The sequence below is a fragment of the Carassius carassius genome, chromosome 8, assembly GCF_963082965.1.
Source record: "Carassius carassius chromosome 8, fCarCar2.1, whole genome shotgun sequence".
Taxonomy (NCBI): domain Eukaryota; kingdom Metazoa; phylum Chordata; class Actinopteri; order Cypriniformes; family Cyprinidae; genus Carassius; species Carassius carassius.
Genome location: NC_081762.1, coordinates 32,995,938 through 33,009,783, shown reverse-complemented (window position 1 = coordinate 33,009,783; position 13,846 = coordinate 32,995,938). Strand labels below are relative to the sequence as shown.

The following is a 13,846-nucleotide window of genomic DNA, read 5'->3' as shown; positions in this document are numbered from 1 at the left end:
CTAGAGAAGGCAGCTCGAGGGGGGTGGAAGTCGGAAGAAAAATTTTAGAATGAGGCCTAGAGAAAACACTTGTACTGTACTCAGGGCACTAAGGGGAATCCATTTTTGTAAATTTTATGCCATAATACTGTAGAAATATGCATAGAAAAAATGTTGGATTTTGGTTAATTTCACCACATGAGGTGAATGTTAACCAAAATGTCACACATTTTGCCAAGCTGTAACTCCGCCAAAACGGGGCCAAACTGCACCAAAATCGGGACAAAGTCAGACCAGTGGGCCCTCTATCCGACGACACAGGCCCATGTCCCTATGACCCCGGGGGTCCGAGTTACGGCCCCCCAAAATGTGGAATTATATCCGTTATAACTAAGGAACCGGACCACCCAGGAACTCGAGGGTGGTCGCATACGGTAGGCCCCTCGACCCTCTAGGGATCCCCCGAATTTCAGCCCCGGGGTCCACCGCTTCGCGGAGATATTAGCAAAATAATAGTACCATCCACCCCCCTCGCACCTACTCATCCATGCCGGCCAGGGTGCACCCTCCCCGGCTAGAGAAGGCAGCTCGAGGGGGGTGGAAGTCGGAAGAACATTTTTATGATGAGGCCTAGAGAAAACACTTGTACTGTACAAAGGGCATTCAGAGGAATCCATTTTTGCAAGTTTTATCCCAAAATACTGAAGAATTTGCATAAAAACGAGCGTAGAATTTTGGCACACTTGTGCACCACATGTGGTGCGTGTCTCACTGTTCATTAAATAGCAACTGTATTTAACTTTATTTATTTCAAATGTTTGCCATATTATTAAAGAAAACACCTCTACTGTACGCAGGGCACTCAGACGAATCAATTTTTGTAAATTTTATCCCATTATACTGAAGAAATATGCATAGAAAAAATGTTGGATTTTGGTTAATTTCACCACGTGGTGAATGTTAACCAAAATGTCACACATTTTGCCAAGCTGTAACTCTGCCAAAACGGGGCCAAGCTGCACCAAAATCGGGACAAAGTCAGACCAGGGGGCCCTCTATGCGACGACACCAGCCCCAAGTCCCTATGACCCCGGGGGTCCGAGTTACGGCCCCCCAAAATTTTGAATTTGAACCGTTATAACTCAGGAACCGGACCACCCAGGAACTCGTGGTTGGTCGCATACGGTAGGCCCCTCGCCCTCTAGGGATCCCCCGAATATCCCATAATAATGTAAAAATATTCGTAGAAAAAATTTTGGATTTTGGTTAATTTTACCAGAAGAAGAAGGCTCATTGGTCTAGGGGTATGATTCTCGCTTTGGGTGCGAGAGGTCCCGGGTTCAAATCCCGGACGAGCCCTTGTTCAGGTTAAAACGTGAAGCTTTATTGTCTCATTGCATTCACAAACATTATCGCAGGTTTTTGCTAATCAGGCAGACACGGATGGCTAAGCCAGGCAGGTTAGCTCAGCTGGTTAGAGCGTGGTTCTAATAACGCCAAGGTCGCGGGTTCGATCCCCGTACTGGCCAGCTGTTTTTATTGTCTGGGGGCTCATCTCTGCTGTGCTCTTCAGCTCCGACAAAGAGTAGGGTGATCTCACTGAAATCCCTGCTTGCTAAGCAGAGGTTTGTTGTAGCCGAAATAGCTCAGTTGGGAGAGCGTTAGACTGAAGATCTAAAGGTCCCTGTTTTGATCCCGGGATTCGGCAACATCTCCCACACTTTTCCCTTTTTTGAGGCGGGCCATTGACCAAAAATCACTGGGTTCCAACCTCTCTGTATAACTGCTTCCCCACAGCCAGAGAGCTATCTGTTTCCAAGTTGGCCTCCAACCAAGCAGTTTCGGTTCCATGGTGTAATGGTCAGCACTCTGGGCTTTGAATCCAGCGATCTGAGTTCAAATCTCGGTGAAGCCTGTGTGCTTTCTTGCCGCAGGAAAAGATAAAACAGCACTAGTTTGGCGATGGTGCCAGTGTTTGTGGCCCTGTGAGCAACAGCTGCACCAGTTAAGGTTCCATGGTGTAATGGTTAGCACTCTGGACTCTGAATCCAGTGATCTGAGTTTAAATCTCGGTGGGACCTATTTTGCCACCAGTTTGCGCAGGACAATGTCTGAAATACTTTTCGGCACCTTTTAGTTCAAAAAAATTAACTAACGTAGAGAGTGTGGCCGCATTGCATCAATGCTTAGTCTGTCTCTTTAGGGCAGTGGTTCTCAAACCTGTCCTGGAGGCACCCTGCCCTGCACATTTTTATTGTCTCCCTTATTAGACACACCCAAATCAGGTCTTGCAGTCTCTACTAATGAGCTGATGATTTGAAACAGGTGTGTTAGATGAGGGGAAATGCGAAATGTGCAGGACAGGGATACCTCCAGGACAGGATTGAAAACCACTGATCTAGGGATGTGTGAGTAAAAGGGCAGGAGCCAACTTGGAGAATGCAGGCATCGATCCCGCTACCTCTCGCTTGCGCCCACTGCTTCCCACCGACTGAGCCAAAGTAAGCACAAAGTAAGCCCACATGAGCCAATCGCGTTTCGCCTGTGGCTTACTTTTGACCAATCGCGTTTCGCCTGTGGCTTACTTTTGACCAATCGTGTTTCGCCTGTGGCTTACTTTTGAACAATCGCGTTTCTCTTCCGTGGCTTACTTTTGATCAATCGCGTTTCTCTCCTGTGGCCTCCTTTTGACCAATCGCCGTTGTTGTCATCTTTGTTAAAGGTAAGGCTATTACTTCATTCATTGAAAACTGGTCATTATTTGTTCATATACAGTGTGTATTTTTGGAAAATGAATCGTGTCAGTATAGCTAGCTAGCATGTACAGTTCATGCTTTCTTCAGTACCTGTGAACCTGTAACTTTTCACATGATAAATGATCAGATAAGATTAAATTTATCGACCGTCAGCTAATTAAGCTATGCTACTGTCAACAATGATGTGTTTATGGTCTAAGAAATCATGGTTTCTGGGCCCTATGAATGAAAATAATGATTAAACTATTTACATTTATATTTGGTATTAACACATAATAACACACACACATTTTAATTGTAAAAATCGTTACCAAATTGTTGTGGAGATATGGAAAACTGCATTTACCAAGAAATAATTGATATTTTCTAAAATAATGTAATAATAATGACTTTTTTTATAAAAAAACATTGAGAGTCTTAACTAAAGACAAACAAAAAAAGGCCAAATGTATCCATATGGGCCAAAGTATGTGGGAATAGTGCTCATTTTAATTTAGGTAGACCAGAAAGTTAAAAACACAGAAAAATGGCTGAGATTTTAAGAGGTAAAAGCACCTGGTGTAACCCTGGGGTAAGATGACAACATTTGAAGTATGATATGTTTAATGTAATATTTTGTAGACTGGTGTGTGTGTAATCATGGTTTAAGATGACAGCATTGAAAATAAAAGGAAATTTCAGACTTCATATTGACGTTACATATTTTATATGTCAGGGATTCCTGTCCTTTGTAGAAAACTCATCTTCAGGACAGTTTATGTCATGGCCATGTTTATTACCACAGTAATATAGTTTATGCGTAGCTTGTTAAATTATTGTTACACACTTAACATACAGGTGTCTTTTAGATTGCAAAAGGTAGTAGTCTTTTTCTGATTTTCATTTCAGAAAATGTATGCATATCCCTCTTTTCAACGGCAATCGGCAACATCAAGCCGACTCCTCATGGCACCTTCGGTGGAGGCGAGGCGCCTTGAAAATGTGGAGTCTGGAAGGGCCAAACCTAAGGAGGAGGTGCTGTCAGAGGCCAGTACTTTTGTCAGCACAAACGGTGGAGACCCCAGTGACCAGTTTTTAGTACTGGCTCACTGCAAACTTCAGTTTGGGAAGTACCAGGGCCAGAGATTTAGATGGCTCCTGGAAAACTCTCTGGGGTATGCCGTGTATTAGGTGCTCAGCATTTCCAATGAGACGGCGCAGACAACACCCCTGTCAGAAAATAAACAACTTTTCCTACAGTACACTTCTCAAATTAGAGAGATGGCAGAAGAAGTGGAGAAGTATCAGAGGAAGCAGGAAATGCAGGCAGAAGCCCGGGCAACTGGAGACCAGGGCTGCTTGATGGTGGAGTTTGGTGACTTCCAGGGCCGGTCCATGAAAGATGTTTATGAGGACCAGAGCAAGGAGGCTCAAGCCCTCATCAGGTACCTCGTTAAGGCAGATGCCAGGCCCAAAACCAACATGGCCATTTTCAAGACATATGTCCTGAAAAGACGGGCTTCTGCTGTGGGCACCAGCGTACGTCAGCCTGCACCTCACGCTGCAACCTCCAGTGCTTCTGCAACCACTGCACCTCCACCTGCAGCTATCCAAACTGGTGTACAGAAGACCGCAACTGTGAAAGCGCTGTTGGCACGTGGCAAAAATTTGTCGCCTTCACAGCTGGCAAAAAAACTCACGTCACCAGTTAAAGCCTGTGAGTAGGAGTGTGAATATAGAATTTTACCTACAGCATTTCTACATATATTAATTTATCATTATGGCAAACTTGTCAACTTGCCGTTTCCAGATCCATTATTGCAGTGCACTTTACCTCCTCCAGCAGCAGAACCCCCAGCCAAACATTTGCCCCCCATGCAGCTTTTCGCTACTGGTAAGTAAGCACCATCTTACATATGTTTGTCTCTGTGTATTGTTCACAATGATAGTTTTAACATTTGTGCTCCAGGCAAGTCCGTTCCCACTGCTGAAGATGACGATGAGGAGCTGGTATTTGCTGCATCACAATGTGAAGGACAGCTAAATACAGGTGTGGCATATGACACAAATGCACATATTACAAGAATGTTTTGTGAAAACACACTGAGAAGCGTTATTTCTTGGGGGAAAATAATCAACATTTTAAAATATGTTTTGTTTACAATACAGAATTATATCATATCATGCCTCAAGCGGGATGCTTTCTTTGAGTGCACTTCTTCAAAACGTAAGGATGTTCCAAGGTGTCAGTGTATTTATTTGCATTTCCGAACTTACCCGTTGTTAGATAATCACCAGATAACTTTTTCACACCGCTTGCTCTTCTCACACACTCTTCAGCTCTCCCTGAGCAGACAGGATGGTGGAGATTCATTGTTCTAATGATTAGAGGAACAGTTTTTCCCTACTCTATCTGTGTGTATGCTTCATGTCCGTGGGCTTCGTTGCTTTACACTTAATTCATCACACCACATTTTCCTTCCTCCATTCCATCTGATCCTCATTCTCAGTGAGCTGCACTGATTCCATTCTCCTTAAATTAATATAGTGTATGCTGTGTTCTTTGCTTCCTTAACACTAGTACCACTTTCTTCACTCTCGTTCCTAAATATAACATAATAATTATGAATACTTGTCCAAAAATTGTGCTTTGCAGGCTGTTTGTCCACTGCATTTATGGCATATTACTATCAAATGCAACAGTCATCCTTATTGATTTTTTTTTACTATTCACTCAGAGGACTGTGCTGGTCCATCTCCATCAGTGGAAACTGCCAAGGCACCAGCTCCTTCACATCACCAGCCACCAGCTGAGCTTCCAAGTCACTGGAAAGATCAACTTCCACCTTTCCAGCATGAGTGGATCCGGAACACACTATTTAAGGCCAACCCACGAACCGGCAAGTCAGAACTAGTGTCCCAGCTGAAACTTTGGTGGTATCCTCCTCAGCCCCCTTTAATAAACACTCAGCCCCCTGCCTCACCTGACCACTTCTTCTGGCCCCTTTTCTTATGGATGCCGCTGAAGATGTGGTTATTTCCTCTTGTCTGTGTTCGCCCAGACTGTGGTAAGCACAGACTAACAGCGGCAGGAATTTACCGTACCGTGCGTAAGGTCTTGGACATCGACGGGTGGTATGACCTTGCCACTGAGTATCTGGAGTGCAAACGCTGCAAAAAGAAATATCCTGCCTGGTCTGAGGACATCCTAGGACAGGTGGATATGGGCCACCGCAGTCAGTTTCCAGCTTTGCTGACATACAGGTAATTCATAATGACAATCATTCATTATTAGGTGCTTTTATATGGGTTATTTTTTACCAACTAAAGCATTTGCATGATTATACTGTTGTTTCCTTAGATACTCATGTGACAACCGGGTGCTGAGGATGATGAGGGAGAGGACACTGGGCAACAGTGTGACTCAGCTTTACAGGAAGCTGATGGAACAGCACAGTGAGGCATGGACACAGCGTGTCTTGCAGTACCTGACTGTCTGCGAACCATTCACAAGGTCCTCCCTTGTGCAGCCTCCTGTGTTTGCTGATCCTCCACTTTTACCTGCCCTGCCTAAACCTAAGTGGCTGTTAGCCGTGTTAACATCGATTAACAATTAACATCTGTCTTTGGCTGTGTTCTAAAGATGGATTCGACAAAAAAGGTATCAAAGCCCTGTTTATATCCAGAAATTTGCCAGATATGGATATGTGTGTGATGTGCGTACATAAAGAGCACATCTTTTATTTTTCCCAATAGGTCACAAAGAAACTTGCCGGTGCTGCTTCAGGAACAGCTGCCTGGTGCACAAATGTCGGAAATGAACACGGCCAGGTCCTTGTCTCTGTGCTGACAGCTGCCGAGGGACATGGACTGGACTCCATGGCAGCTGGTCTGATGAAACGCTACTGAGAGGCAGGAGAGGCAGCCCCAAAAGTGATGTACGTGGACAGGGACTGCTGCAGTCAGTATGGCCAATCGCGGGTGAAGATCATGTTTTCGGAGTGGGATGAGCTTGTAGTGCGCCTCGACATCTGGCACTTCATGCTGCGATTTGCTGCAGGTGTCACGACAGAGGCTCATCCACTCTACGGGATCTTCATGGCACGTCTGTCCACGTGCATCTTTCAGTGGGATCCAGAGGATGTGGCTGCTCTTCGCTCTGCAAAAGAGAGTGACCTGGCGGCAAAGAAGACTGGCCACATCTCAGAAAAGGCGGTCAGTGCTCGCATTACCCGGAGGGAGTTGGCACTGCACTGCCGGAGGAGGACCAGGGGGGTGGAGGAGACCGCCAGATTGATTGGGTCACTGATTGATCAGTTTGACAGTGCGGATGGGAAGGACACCCTGGGAGTTCCTCTGCTGGACCACGAACGGATCCAGCAGATATGGAAGGAACAGCGCAAGCACGTCCAGTGTATACAAGACCCAGAGGACTTTCCGCTGTACATGAAGACAGGGACACTGAAGAAAGGCAGCGTGGAGCTGTGCTGCTACAGGTGTGCTCGTAAATCTACCTCCTTGGAGTCGTTCCACCTCCACCTGAACCGTTTTATTCCAGGTATTACATGCACATGGATTATTATTTTTCTGTAGAAAATATAAGCACTGTAACTGCTTCCATCACTTTAAAGTAATGCCGCATTAATAAATGTCACACTCTACATTACAATTACTTTTTAATGTCATTAGCATTGACAAAGCTGTCTTGACTAACAAGTCACTAGTAATACAGGAATAAGTGACAATCATTTTTAATTTAGTTACACAACTCTATTAAATGTAGTATACAAGTTACTTCAGAGCACCTCATGTGTAGTACATATATTGTACATATGTGACATATAAAACCCTTTTTTATATATTTTTTAATATTATTTAACTTTTAGGAACCAGTGCCAGCGATGCGCATTTTCAGGCCTATCTCCTTGAGGGCTTGATGCGTTGGAATGATGACCGAATGGAAGATGCCATAAAACGGGCGTCTTCCATTCGGACATATGGCAGTGCCATGAGAGAGGCTGTGGACCGGCTTAGCCGAACAGTCTTTGGGAAGCCCTGGGATGAGCGCTATCGCCCTCCTGGAGCATATACAGGTAAGAAATTTAATTTGTTCTTTTGTAATATTCTATTAAGTTATCTATTTAGCTTCCAATGTACTTGATAAATTATTAAGAGCACTTTTTTTCTTTTTTTATTATTTTATTATTGTAGGTGAATTGCTGGGAATCGAGTACCTTTACAGCCAGACTGGCAAAACACTGACTCCAGTGCTCCAGAACCCAGAGGAGGAAGACCGGCTGGGGGAGGAGGTTGATGATCAGGACCTGCTAGATGAGGGGTTTGAGCAAGAGAGCATGGAGGACATCACAGTTCCAGTGCTGTATGAGGATGACCCCTGCCGTGATCTCAGAAACAGCCCCTCATCTTTGCCTCTGCCTCAGTCCCCAGCATCACTGGCTGAGCCGTCCACATCATCTGGAGGAGAGGGACAGCATCTCGCCCCTGCCTCTTCAGTGCTGTCACAGCCATCTGACACTGGAAGCAGTGTCTCCGGCGAGGCTCAGGTAAGACACTCTAAGCGCTTTATTTTGTTTCAGTCTCGTTTTATTCCAAATACACTACAAGCAAGGTGTTTTTTTTTTAAGCCTGCATTTATTTGATTCAAAATACAACAAAAGCAGTAATATTTTGAAATATTTTTACTATTTAAAATAACTGCTATCCATTTGAATATATTTAAAAAAGTAATTCAGTCTTGTGATTTCAATGCTGAATTTTAGCATCATTACTCAGGGCACACGATTCTTCAGAAATCATTCCAATTTGCTGCTAAAAAAAACCGGGTGCCGGGTGCTATATTATTATTATTATTATTAGGTTAAAAATAGCTCCTAGAGATTTTTTGTTTAGGTTTCTTTGATGAATAGAAAGTTCAGTATATATTGTAACATTATAAATGTCTTTATCATCTATTTAATGCGTCCTTGCTAAATAAAAGTATTAATTTCTATAATTTAATACTAAATATATAATGATTTAAATGTTCTGACTCCACACTTTTGGATGGTATAGTGTATAATGTTAAAAAAGCTTTTTATTACAGATAAACTCTTATCTTGGATCCTTCTATTCATCAAAGAATCTTGAACAAAATGTACACAACTGTTCTAAATATTGATAATAATATCAATAAAAAAAGGTTTCTAGAACAACAAATCAGGATATCTGAATGATTTCTGAAGATCATGTGACACTGAAGACTCAGGAATGATGCTGAAAATACAGCTGGGCATCACAGAAATAACTTACACTTTAAACTATATTCAAATAGAAAGCATTTTTATTTTAAATAGTAAAATTATTTCACAATATAATGGCTTTTGTTGTATTTGAATAAAATAAATGCAGGCTTGTTGAGCAGAATTCTTTAAAAAATGTAAAAATCTGGAAGTGTATATTAACACTAATCTGCATTTACTAGGGAGCAGTCATTGGACCTGATGGCATCGCTGGGTGGGACAAGGTCCAGGATCTGGCTGGTTTCCTGGTGGGTCTTCGTGAGGCTCCTTACCTCACCGACCTGCAGGTGACAGAGGCCATCCAGCTGTGGACAGCTCTCCCTGATGTTGATAAACAGCGGGTCAACTATCAGCCTCGACATCAGCCTCAGCTGACACATGGGCGCTTTAAGGCACCGAAGCGGTCCGGAGTCACACCGGGTGTGGAGAGTGTGAAACGGTGTCTGATTGGACATCCTGGGGGTCCAGCACAGTGGCCCAGCACCAGCCGCTTGGTTGAGGCCATTTGTATGAAGCTGTGTGCTTTACACAATCACCGACCAAGAAGGCTGGAGTTTGCACCCCAAGGCGGTCTAAAATCCTTTCAGATTACCACCACATCCGAGACCTGGTGCTTAACAGTCGAAGGCTGATGGATGAAACAATGATCCAGCTGTTTGAGCTGAACCAGAGGACACTCATTCAGTGGTAAGCAAGGCACATTATTTGGTTCAAGGGAACTGAATACTTCTGTACACACACACACACACACACACACATATATATATATATATATATATATATTTTTTTTTTTTTACAAGTTTTTTTTTTTTTACAAGTGAAAACTTTCAGGTTTCAACGGCAGCAGAAGAATCAGGAAATGAGTGTCCTCGCCCAGGGACTGACTCCATCTGACCCAATTGATGTGGCTGATACGCAGCTTCCTCTGCCGAGGGAAAAATTGGATGACGTGCCATCAACATCAGGCCCAAAACATCAATTTATCCTTATATCCTTATATAGCCGGCCCACTTCTGCCAAATAGGAGTGCCCTATCGCACCCGTCCCCACAGCAGCAGGAGTTGTGCAGCCCATTTCAGCACCTGGGTCACTGTTAGGCACACTAGTCCTTAACCCAGACATGACTGTGTCGATGGTGATTCCATCTTCTGGTGCTTTGACATCCGGTCCAGGCCCAGCTCCGCCTGCTCCAGCGCCTGCTCCAGCGCTGCTGCTTCTGTGTCCCGTTACACCCAGAGGAACAGGTATAACTGCTTCCCCACAGCCAGAGAGCTATCTGTTTCCAAGTTGGCCTCCAACCAAGCAGTTTCGGTTCCATGGTGTAATGGTCAGCACTCTGGGCTTTGAATCCAGCGTTCTGAGATCGAATCTCGGTGGAGCCTGTGTGCTTTCTTGCCACAGGAAAAGATAAAACAGCACTAGTTTGGCGATGGTGCCAGTGTTTGTGGCCCTGTGAGCAACAGCTGCACCAGTTAAGGTTCCATGGTGTAATGGTTAGCACTCTGGACTCTGAATCCAGTGATCCGAGTTCAAATCTCGGTGGGACCTATTTTGCCACCAGTTTGCGCAGGACAATGTCTGAAATACTTTTCGGCACCTTTTAGTCCAAAAAAATTAACTAACGTAGATAGTGTGGCCGCATTGCATCGATGCTCAGTCTGTCTCTTTAGGGCAGTGGTTCTCAAACCTGTCCTGGAGGCACCCCTGCCCTGCACATTTTTATTGTCTCTCTTATTAGACACACCCAAATAAGGTCTCACGGTCTCTACTAATGAGCTGATAATTTGAAACAGGTGTGTTAGATGAGGGAAACATTCAAAATGTGAAGGGCAGGGGTGCCTCCAGGACAGGTTTGAAAACCACTGCTTTAGGGAACTGTGCGTAAAATGGCACTGTTTTGCAACCAATTTGCACAGGACCATGTCTGAAATACTTTTTGGCAGCTATGAGCCCAAAAAAAGCTAACGTGGGAGTGTGGCAGCATTGCGTCAACGCTCAGTCGGTCTCTTTAGGGCAATGGTTTTCAAACCTTTCTTGGAGGCACCCCTGCCCTGAACATTTTGTATGTCTCCCTTATTAGACACACCCGAATCAGGTCTTGCAGTCTCTACTAATGAGCTGATGATTTGAAACAGGTGTGTTAGATGAGGGGAAATGCGAAATGTGCAGGGCAGGGATGCCTCCAGGACAGGATTGAAAACCACTGATCTAGGGATGTGTGAGTAAAAGGGCAGGGGCCGACTTGGAGAATGCGGGCATCGATAGCGCTACCTCTCGCATGCTAAGCGAGCACTCTACCATTTGAGCTAATTCCCCTGACCTTTCAAGAATGATGAGCATAGCTGGGAATGATGGGTTTGATGCAAAGAGGCTGTCCCTCCTCTGGGCTTGCTCCTTTGCACTGGCCGAGATTATGTTGTCGAATTAACAAAGAGATTAAGGTTTTGTGTTTAAGGACCTTCTCGGTCTTTTTACGCCAGTATGCATGTGTATGGATTCTTGTATTATGTAGGCTACCTTGGAACACTCGGATCATGCAGACAACTTCTCACCTCTTTTGCTCACACTGACTTAAAGTCTAAGGAAGCGGTTCTCAATTCTAGTCCTCGCTCCCACCAGGTCTGCATGTTTTGCATGTCTCTCTTTGTTAGCACACCTGATTCGGATAATCAGCTCATTAGAAGTGAGCTCCTAGTGATTGACATGGTCCCTACACACTGTTCATTGCTCCCCACTCCCTGAGCAGGGGAAATCCGTCAAAGTATACTTCACTTTGGAACATTGGTTCACGGATTTGTGCTGCGCAACTTCTTCACACATGGAGAAGTGTGACATCATTTACCTCGATACACCACTGTATTACTCACTATGAATTGAACGTATACATACGCTTTGAACTTGAATCACGGAGGGATGTCATGTGATGTCCAGTTCTCAGGGCACTTACGTTCGAATGGAACAAATGTCTGAAGCTATACGAGAAACTTACAAAATGTGAAGAGCAGGGGGCGCGAGGACTGGAATTGAGGCCCGCTGGTCTAAGTGACATCTGACCATTTCAGCTGTCCTCCCTAACATCCCTCTACATGTTAGATACAGCCCCATATTTAGGTCAATTAAGAGGCCAACTTGCATTCGTTAGCCTTTCACACTGTCTCGAGGACTTTGATTGCTTTCACGTTAGTTCATGTTCCTTCTTTTGTTGTTGCTGAAATAGCTATTTTTCTTGTCTTTGGGCAAGAAGGCTCGTTGGTCTAGGGGTATTATTCTCGCTTTGGGTGCGAGAGGTCCCGGGTTCAAGTCCCGGACGAGCCCTTGTTCAGGTTAAAATGTTAAGCTTTATTGTCTCATTGCATTCACAAACATTATGGCAGGTTTTTTCCAATCAGGCAGACACGAATGGCTAAGCCAGGCCGGTTAGCTCAGCTGGTTAGAGCATGGTGCTAATAACGCCAAGGTCGTGGGTTCGATCCCCGTATTGGCCAGCTGTTTTTATTGTCTGGGGGCTCATCTCTGCTCTGCTCTTCAGCTACGACAAAGAGTAGGGTGATCTCACTGAAATCACTGCCTGCTAAGCAGAGGTTTGTTGTAGCCGAAATAGCTCAGTTGAGAGAACGTTAGACTGAAGATCTAAAGGTCCCTGGTTCGATCCCGGGTTTCGGCAACATCTCCCACACTTTTCCCTTTTTTGAGGCGGGCCATTGACCAAAAATCACTGGGTTCCAACCTCTCTGTATAACTGCTTCCCCACAGCCAGAGAGCTATCTGTTTCAAAGTTGGCCTCCAACCAAGCAGTTTCGTTCCATGGTGTAATGGCACTCTGGGCTTTGAATCCAGCGATCTGAGTTCGAATCTCGGTGGAGCCTGTGTGCTTTCTTGCCACAGGAAAAGATAAAACAGCACTAGTTTGGCGATTGTGCCAGTGTTTGTAGCCCTGTGAGCAACAGCTGCACCAGTTAAGGTTCCATGGTGTAATGGTTAGCACTCTGGACTCTGAATACAGTGATCCATGTTCAAATCTCAGTGGGACCTATTTTGCAACCAGTTTGCGCAGGACAATGTCTGAAATACTTTTCGGCAGCTTTTAGTCCAAAAAAATTAACTAACGTAGAGAGTGTGGCCGCATTGCATCGATGCTCAGTCTGTCTCTTTAGGGCAGTGGTTCTCAAACCTGTCCTGGAGGCACCCCTGCCCTGCACATTTTTATTGTCTCCCTTATTAGACACACCCAAATAAGGTCTCGCGGTCTCTACTAATGAGCTGATGATTTGAAACAGGTGTGTTGTTATTAGGGGAGTTTGGGGTAGATTTGCATTTTTTAGAGTGGAAGAAAGAGAATAATATTGATAGGAGTCAGGTTAGTAGATACCTAGAGGAGAAGTATTCTATGTTTACTAAGATATATACAGATGCATCAAAAACAGAAGATGATAGAGTAGGAGCTGCGTTCATTTTACCACAAAAGAATGTTATGTTTAATAAGAGAGTAAATGAAAAATTGTCAGTGTATACAGGAGAAATGCTGGCCTTTCTCTTAGCTCTTGAGTGGGTTGAAAATAGTAGGTCAAGGGAAGTGTTAATAGGGTCAGATTCAAGCAGTGCGTTAACCAGTATTAAGAACATGCATTCAGAAGCAAGACAGGATATTTTGTTGGAAATAGCCCAAGCTGTTTATAGAATTAATAGAGTAGGAGTGGTAATAAAATTCATCTGGATTCCAGCCCATATAGGAATAGAGGGAAATGAATTGGCTGATAAATATGCCAAAAATGCTACAAAAAAAAGAGAGATAGATATGGTAATAAGGTATAGTAAGGCGGAAGTTAAAAGCAT

At 44.3% G+C, this 13,846-nt stretch overlaps 5 non-coding genes across 5 annotated transcripts; all 5 read left to right on the top strand.

The window, feature by feature from the left end:
* The first annotated feature begins 1,266 nt into the window (after window positions 1-1,266).
* trnap-ugg (transfer RNA proline (anticodon UGG)) lies at window positions 1,267-1,338 on the top strand. The gene has a single exon. It is a non-coding gene; the product is annotated as a tRNA-Pro (tRNA).
* A 9,151-nt stretch (window positions 1,339-10,489) lies between these two features.
* trnaq-cug (transfer RNA glutamine (anticodon CUG)) lies at window positions 10,490-10,561 on the top strand. Its single transcript has one exon. It is a non-coding gene; the product is annotated as a tRNA-Gln (tRNA).
* Window positions 10,562-12,256: 1,695 nt separating this feature from the next.
* Window positions 12,257-12,328, top strand: trnap-ugg (transfer RNA proline (anticodon UGG)). Its single transcript has one exon. It is a non-coding gene; the product is annotated as a tRNA-Pro (tRNA).
* Window positions 12,329-12,424: 96 nt separating this feature from the next.
* trnai-aau (transfer RNA isoleucine (anticodon AAU)) lies at window positions 12,425-12,498 on the top strand. Its single transcript has one exon. It is a non-coding gene; the product is annotated as a tRNA-Ile (tRNA).
* Window positions 12,499-12,604: 106 nt separating this feature from the next.
* Window positions 12,605-12,677, top strand: trnaf-gaa (transfer RNA phenylalanine (anticodon GAA)). Its single transcript has one exon. It is a non-coding gene; the product is annotated as a tRNA-Phe (tRNA).
* Window positions 12,678-13,846: the final 1,169 nt, after the last annotated feature.